Below are 7,924 nucleotides of genomic sequence, written 5' to 3' on the forward strand. Positions count from 1 at the left end.
TGGAGATTTTTTTCAAGTTCTTCGGCCTTTTCCTTAGGGAAATTTTGTTTCTTATTTGCTGCTAAAAAATGGCGTCTGATTCAGTCAATGACTTTGATGGAACTAAATGAAAACGTGATAAATTAATGTCCGATATTTACAGGCTCCCGCTAGACGGCGTACTCGAGCGTTGCGATTGCGAATACTTTTATAACTTTTATTATTTTTATGCTAGTGAAAACCAAAACAATATGGAAATGAATCAGAGAAAACTGGATCCTACCACGTGATTTCCCGGCCAATAAAAATGTAGCGTTAAACGTTTAACGCAACCTTGTTGGAAGTCGCATAAGAAGTATAACTTCAAAAATATATCAAAATCCAAAAAGGATTTGAATGTGCAACGGTGAAAAATATTATGCAAAGTAGTTTCTAATATTTTAATTCTAATTATCACTCTAATATTTCAAAGTTTCACATTTCGTTGTAATTTTTAATTTTTTTATAGATCGTAAATTTTTTTATGGTATCGAAAATTTCGCATATAAGAGTTCAGTAATAATTTTTTTCCTTTTATGCATTGTTCAATATTGTGAAGAAAAAAAATCAAGCGTTGCAATTAGTGCAATAAAATACTTGTTGTAAGAAAGTCATAAAATAATGTTAGCGTCTAACAAATTGAAGTGCTCTTTTATTTTAGCCCAAAGTGCGACTAGAAAATACAGCACTATACATCGCCAAATGTCGACTTGTACTATTGAAGTAAGGACAAATGTAAAGTCAAACAGTATTTTCGGGGCGCCATGATTTTAAATTGAGACTTTCCAGGCACATTCGAAATGTCTATCGAAAGTTTGGATATTGAATGCGGTACCTTTGATGTCCGACTAAATGACGGCTAATTACAAACCAGGGACGCCCAATCTGTTTCCTTTGATCTTGCCGGCTTGAGTCTGGGCTTTTCCGACAAACCGTAAAAGGATCAACTTTCTACACCTGTCCACGAGGTTCTCCTCCCCTCCCTCTAAGAACATTATTATTATTAATAAATATATTGTTGTTTTTATTTTTCAATTTGTGGTATTTGACTGGTGTATGCGAAACAAATTTTTAATGATAATCTCCAAGCAGTTTGAGATGTCTTCTTTTTTGCTTGCCTGTGAGAAATGTGGATGGCTTTTAAACATGTGGGAAAAGTCATCCATGGAAAATCATATGGAATTAATTCGCTACGTTTGAAATGTTGCCTTACATAATTATCTTTGACCGTGTGATTGATCTGACTTGCAGAGGTTATCTCCTTTCCTATTTATTTATTTTTTAAAGATATAATTCATTTATTTTCATTTATTTCGATGCTGAAAAAGATTAAAAATTCACTTTCATTCTAAAATCATGTATGATTAAATATTATTTAAAAATAATATTTTAAAAGTGAAACTTATTTTATGAGTATAATCACGAGCTGGACTAGAGTTTGTCGTATGGAAATAACACAGATACAGTAAATCCTCCCCCTCCCCTAAAAAAAAGTTATCCGGAATTACTTTTGTTCTAAATATCGGTTTTCACTTAGTAAGTGCTAATCTTAAGAACTCAAAAGACTAACCTTAAATATGCTGACTAATTAGTGGTTAATATTAATTTAGTTAATAGAAATAAGCAAAGAAATGTACTTTCACAGTAAGCAAACGGAAATAAGGTAGATACAGTAAATCCTCCCCCCTTCCCTAAAAAAATTTATCCGGAATTACTTTTGTTCTAAATATGGTTTTCACTTAGTGCTAATCTTAAGAGCTCAAAAGACTGATCTTAAATATGCTGACTAATTAGTGGTTAATAATAATTTAGTTATAAAAATAAACAAAGAAATGTTCTCTCACAGTAAGCAAACATTTACTTCATGGGATCGAATTCTTGTTCTTTCGAAATATGAGAAAGTTGCATTCTCGAATATATGTTTCTTTAGTCAGATGAGCCAAAGAATATGTTATGTCTCATTTGTTTCAGACTTAAATTTTCTTTGGATGATAGGGGGAAAATTTTGGTGACCTTAATGTTAATTTCATTTTACATATATTTCGCCATACCTCAGGTGAAATTTTTAAGCGAGTCAACTGCTTTTTACACACAGTTAAAAACTCGTTTGTCCAACGATAAGATTGGGTTACTAAGTTTTTGTTACATTTATACAAATACTTAAACTTGCCTAATTCAGACATGGGGATTTCATGTCTGAAATTAATTTTGCTCCTAAAATTACAATTTTTCAATATTGCATTTTTGTCTATTTTTTGCTGAAATGTACAAGTTTAAAAAAAGTTATATGGAACAGGGAGTCACATAAATGTTGCGAAAACTTAAAGGGGAGTTAACGCACACCATCAGGATTGAAATTGCATAGGCACCCATGCCGGGAAATGTCATCTATACGGCAAGGGCAGCTTCCCTATACTAAAATGTTCAGAAGCACACAAAGAAACAGTTCGTAATAGGGATGTGCCCCTAGTAGCGTATGGTGATGACATTTCCTGGCATGGGTTTCTACGCACATTTATATATAGTTAGTTTTATAGATGGATTTCACTAATTAATTATTAGTTAGCATTAATTGCTTCGCAAATTTATGGTAAATACTGTGCACTATTCAAACTGACATTTAGTACGCGATAATTCGATTATTGAAAAAAAAAATATTTTTATTTTTTTGGCTATCTGAATAAATTTAATTCTATTACGATTTTATTTCGCACTTTAACATGATATTAATTATTAATGTTTATATCCCTGTGAACAAGTCTTTTATTTATTAACAGTTTATACCACTGCTGTAATGAATTAATTTTAAATTTCAATTATTTAGGCTTTTCTGCACTGTGACTAATGATTTTATTTTCGAAAGCTTTATGCAAGAAAAAATAAATAAACACCAGTCCCTTTATTTACTAAAATTTTACACAACTGTGTACAAGCCTTTTATCTTATAGGCTTTACACTACAGTGTACAATGTTTTTATATTTAAAGTTTTTCATAATTGAAAATAGAATATGTCTTTTATTTATTAAGGATTTACCACTATTGCTTACCATTATTTTATTTATTAAAGATTTTTTCTTTGTTTACAAACCCTTTATTTATTAAGGCTTTTTCACCACTGTACATAAAGATTTTATTTATTATAGCTTTGCATCAATATGCACAATTCTTTTATTTATTTATTAAAAATTCACACAACTGTGTACAGATATTTTATTAATTAAAACTTTACGCACAAGCCTTTTATTTTTCAAGGCATTGTGACACAATGCGCAATGATTTCTATACATTAAATCTTTACATCACAGTATTATGATTTTTTTAATAAGGCTTTACAACACAATGCACAAACCTTTTCAGACAATCACAATTGTGTTCAAAAATTTCTATTCAGAAAACACTGAAATTAGACAAAATTTATTATTATTTTTTGATGAATAAGACATCTGCCGGAACTTTCGGAACACCACCCTCTCTATTTTTTCTACAACAAAACGTTTCCTCATTAGCAGCTAAAGACCGGTCAAAAAGTGCGGCCCCAACATCAAAAGAGAACAAATCCTTAAAAACGTGCCAAATATCACCTTTCTTGTCATCTATGAAACTATTGAACGGCTTATAAGCTAGATTTAACATCAGCTGTTCCGTTTCTTATTCTTATAAGAGCTTGATCACGATTTTACACCTGAAAAACGAGGAGGCTGCAGTCCACGTGTTGCAGTCGGTTTTCCTTTNACGAAGATGCGCACCGTGGACGCCCCAAAGAGGCTGTTAGCGACGAAAATATCTAAAAAGTCCACAAAATAATTTTAGATTACCGTAAAGTGAAGTTGATCAAAATATCTGAGACTCTAAAGATATCAAGGGAAAGTGTTAGACACACCGTGAATGAATATTTTGGTATGAGAAAGCTCTAGGCAAAGTGGGTGCCGCACGAGCTCACAATTGATCAAAAACAACAACGAATTGATGATTCTGAGCTGTGTTTGAAGCTGTTTAATCGTAATAAATCTGAATTTATGTGTCGATATATGACAATGGGTGAAACATGGCTCCATAATTTCACACCGGAGTCCAATCGACCGTCAGCCAGTTCCGCATCCACGATATTCTCCAGATCTGATCCCCAGTGACTTTTTCCTGTTCTCAGACCTCAAGAGAATGCTCGCTGGAAAGAAATTTTGCGCCGATGAAAAAGAAGTCACCGAAACTAAGCCCTATTTTGAGGCTAAAGACAAATCGTACTATAAAAATGGTATCGGAAAATTATATGACCGCTATAATTGTTGTATCGCCCTTGAAGGAAACTATATTGAATAATAAAATGAAATTTTATCAAAATTTTTTTTTTCTATGTTAGCCTACGAACTTTTCAGCCCACCTGTTATATGAGTATAATCACGAGTTGGGCTAGATTTTGCAGTAGGGAACTAACGTAGATACGGTGATTCCTCCCCCCCCCCCAAAAAAAAAATATCCGGGATTACTTTTGCTCTAAATACCGGTTTTCGCTTTGTAAGTGCTAATCTTAAAAGCTCAAAAGGCTGACCTTAAATATGCTGACTAATTAGTGGTTAATATTAATTTAGTTATAAAAATAAGCAAAGAAATGTACTTTCACAGTAAGCAAACATTTACTTCAGGGGTTTGGATTCCTGTCTTTCGAAACATTGGGAAAGTTGCGGTCTCGAAGATATGGATCTTTAGCCAGATGAGCCAAAGAATATGTAATGTATCATTTGTCTCAAACTTACGTTTTTTTTTTTTTTTTTTTTTTTTTTTTTTTTTTTTTTTTTTTTTTTTTTTTTNTTTTTTTTTTTTGATGAGCGGTGAAAACTTTGGTGACCTTAATATCGATTTCATTTTACACATATACCTGGTGAAGTTTTTAAGCCAGTCAAACGCTTTTTACACACAATTTTAAGACTTGTTTATCCAACGATGACATTGGGGTACCAAGTTTTTGTTACATTTATACAAATACACTTATTCTAGCCTAATTCAGGCATGGGAATTTCATGTCTGAAATTAATTTTGCTCCTAATGCTAAAATTTTTTTAAATTGTTTGCTCATTTGTCTCAGACTTACATATTCTTTGGATAAGTGGTGAAAAGTTTGGAGACCTTAATGTTAATTTCATTTTTCACATATTTCACCATACCTGGTGAAATTTTTAAGCGAGTCAAAAGCTTTTCCACACAATTATAAAGCTCGTTTATCCAGCGATAGCATTGGGGTACTAAGTTTTTGCTACATTTATACAAATACTTAACATTACCTAATTCAGACACGGGGATTTCATGTCTGAAATTAACTTTGCTCCTAAAATTAAAACTTTTTAAAATAGAATTTTTTTTTGTCGAAATGTACAAGTTTAAAAAAAAGTTATATGGAATAGGGAGTCACATAAATGTTGTGAAAACTTAAAGGGGAGTTAACGCACACCATCAGGATTGAAATTGCATGGGCACCCATGTCGGGAAATATCATCTATACGGCAAGGGGAGCTTTTCTATTATAAAATGTTCAGAAGCACACAAAGAAACAGTTCGTAATAGGGATGTGCCCCTAGTGGCGTAGTATGACATTTCCTGGCATGGGTTTCTATTAATTATTAATGTTTATGTCACTGTGTACAAGTCTTTTATTTATTAACACTTTACACCACTGCTATGTATTAATTTTTAATTTTAATTATTAAGACTTTTCTGCACTGTGACTAATGATTTTATTTCTGAAAGCTTTACACACAAAAAAGAAAAAAATAATAATAATAATACCAGTTCTTTTATAATTGCTAAAATTTTACGCGACTGTGTACAATCTTATAGGCTTTACACTACTTGAGAATAGAATATGTCTTTCATAATTGAGAATAGAATATGTCTTTTATTTATTAACCATTATTACGTACCATTATTTCATTTACTAAAGATTTTTTGTTTACAAACCTTTTATTTATTAAGGCCACTGTATGTAAAGATTTTATTTATTAAAGCTTTGCATCAATATGCACAATTCTTTTATTTATTTTATTAAAAATTCACACAACTGTGTACAGGTATTTTATTAATTAAAACTTTACGCACAAACCTTTTATTTATTAAGGCATTACGACACAGTGCGCCATGATTTCTATACATTAAATCTTTATATCACAGTATTATGACTTTTTTAATAAAGCTTTACAACACAATGCACAAACCTTTTCAGACAATCACAATTGTGTTCAAAAATTTCTATTCAGAAAACACAGAAATTAGACAAAATTTATTATTATTTTTTGATGAATAAGACATCTGCCGGAACTTTCGGAACACCACCCTCTCTATTTTTTCTACAACAAAACGTTTCCTCATTAGCAGCTAAAGACCGGTCAAAAAGTGCGGCCCCAACATCAAAAGAGAACAAATCCTTAAAAACGTGCCAAATATCACCTTTCTTGTCATCTATGAAACTATTGAACGGCTTATAAGCTAGATTTAACATCAGCTGTTCCGTTTCTTATTCTTATAAGAGCTTGATCACGATTTTACACCTGAAAAACGAGGAGGCTGTAGTCCACGTGTTGCAGTCGGTTTTCCTTTGATGTGAGATTTAGGAGACAAATTTTAATTCACACAAACCACAGGAAAGAAGCAGAGTTACATAGTAAACTAAAAATGATATTATTTCAATTATTCATCGCTATATTTATATATTTTTTTTACAATATTTTCCATTTATATTTCTGAAACGTGAGTTACAGATATGAGTTTGATTGCTTATCCTGATCTTTTTATTTATTTATTTTCCTATTAATTAATTTTCTTATTTAATAATTTGCAGAATGATCAATTTGTTGATTGCGTCGTCAAATGAAGCATGCCTTAAAATTCATGCAATTAATGATTTTGACAAAAAAGACTGGTTTTTAATTAAGTTTATGAAGTTTTTTTATTGCTTTATAAAGGACCTTTGTGTTTGAAATATCATATCGGGTACAGTGCACAAAATAAAAAAGATATTACCCAGAATAAATTTCATTCTAATGATCGGATTTTCACGTACTAAGAGTCAATCTTAATAGTTCCAGGGATCAGTCTGCGTAGGGACCGAGGGTGTGAGGTTTTGGTCCTCGTTAAACTGTTCTACCGTAAAGTGCTCGACTTCGCGTGCAGGTCGTCGGGTTACTGAAGCGGGGGTGCCATCCCCTCTGCAGAGGATCAAAATTGTGATAGTATGTCTTCGGATCGTCCTCAGGTATGTTTCCCAGACCGTCGCCAACAGCCCATCGTGCAGCTCTAGTGCGACGTAAATTTACTGCAACGACAACAACAATAATAGTTCCAGTGGGTGACTTCAAATAAGTTAATTATTTAGTGTTTACTATTAATTATGTTACGAAATCAGACACAAAAGCGCTCTTTCTCTGAATAAACATAAATATGCATATTTATATATTTGGGTTCCTAACCTTCAAAATTGGGGGGGAGGTAGAAAAATTATGAAAAATTGGATCATAAATTGGGGGGTTAAAAAGCTATATATATATATTTGGTGATTGTCCCAAAAAACAGCCAAGCAAAGTCGTCTCCGCAATTGAGTCATTTAAAATAACCCTAGGTAAATTCAAGAGAGCAATACTTAATTTGAATCAGTTGCTATACAACCGAATTCAGACAATAAAAAAAATGAAATAATGTTCTGTGATTACTCGTTGAGAGTTATTTAGTATTAGTTAATAGAAAATATCTCGAAGTTTCTTGACAATTTTTTTTTTCAGCTGCTGTCTGATCAAAATGTTAAGATTTTTTCCTTTTTAATCTCATTTGAAAAGAAAGTTTGAATCGATTTATAAATTATTTGTGATTTTCCAAGAGTTCACAATTTGTACAAATGAACTTCTTTTAACAGACATTACTTGT

This window comes from Parasteatoda tepidariorum, chromosome 2 (assembly GCF_043381705.1).
Source record: "Parasteatoda tepidariorum isolate YZ-2023 chromosome 2, CAS_Ptep_4.0, whole genome shotgun sequence".
In the NCBI taxonomy this organism is placed as follows: domain Eukaryota; kingdom Metazoa; phylum Arthropoda; class Arachnida; order Araneae; family Theridiidae; genus Parasteatoda; species Parasteatoda tepidariorum.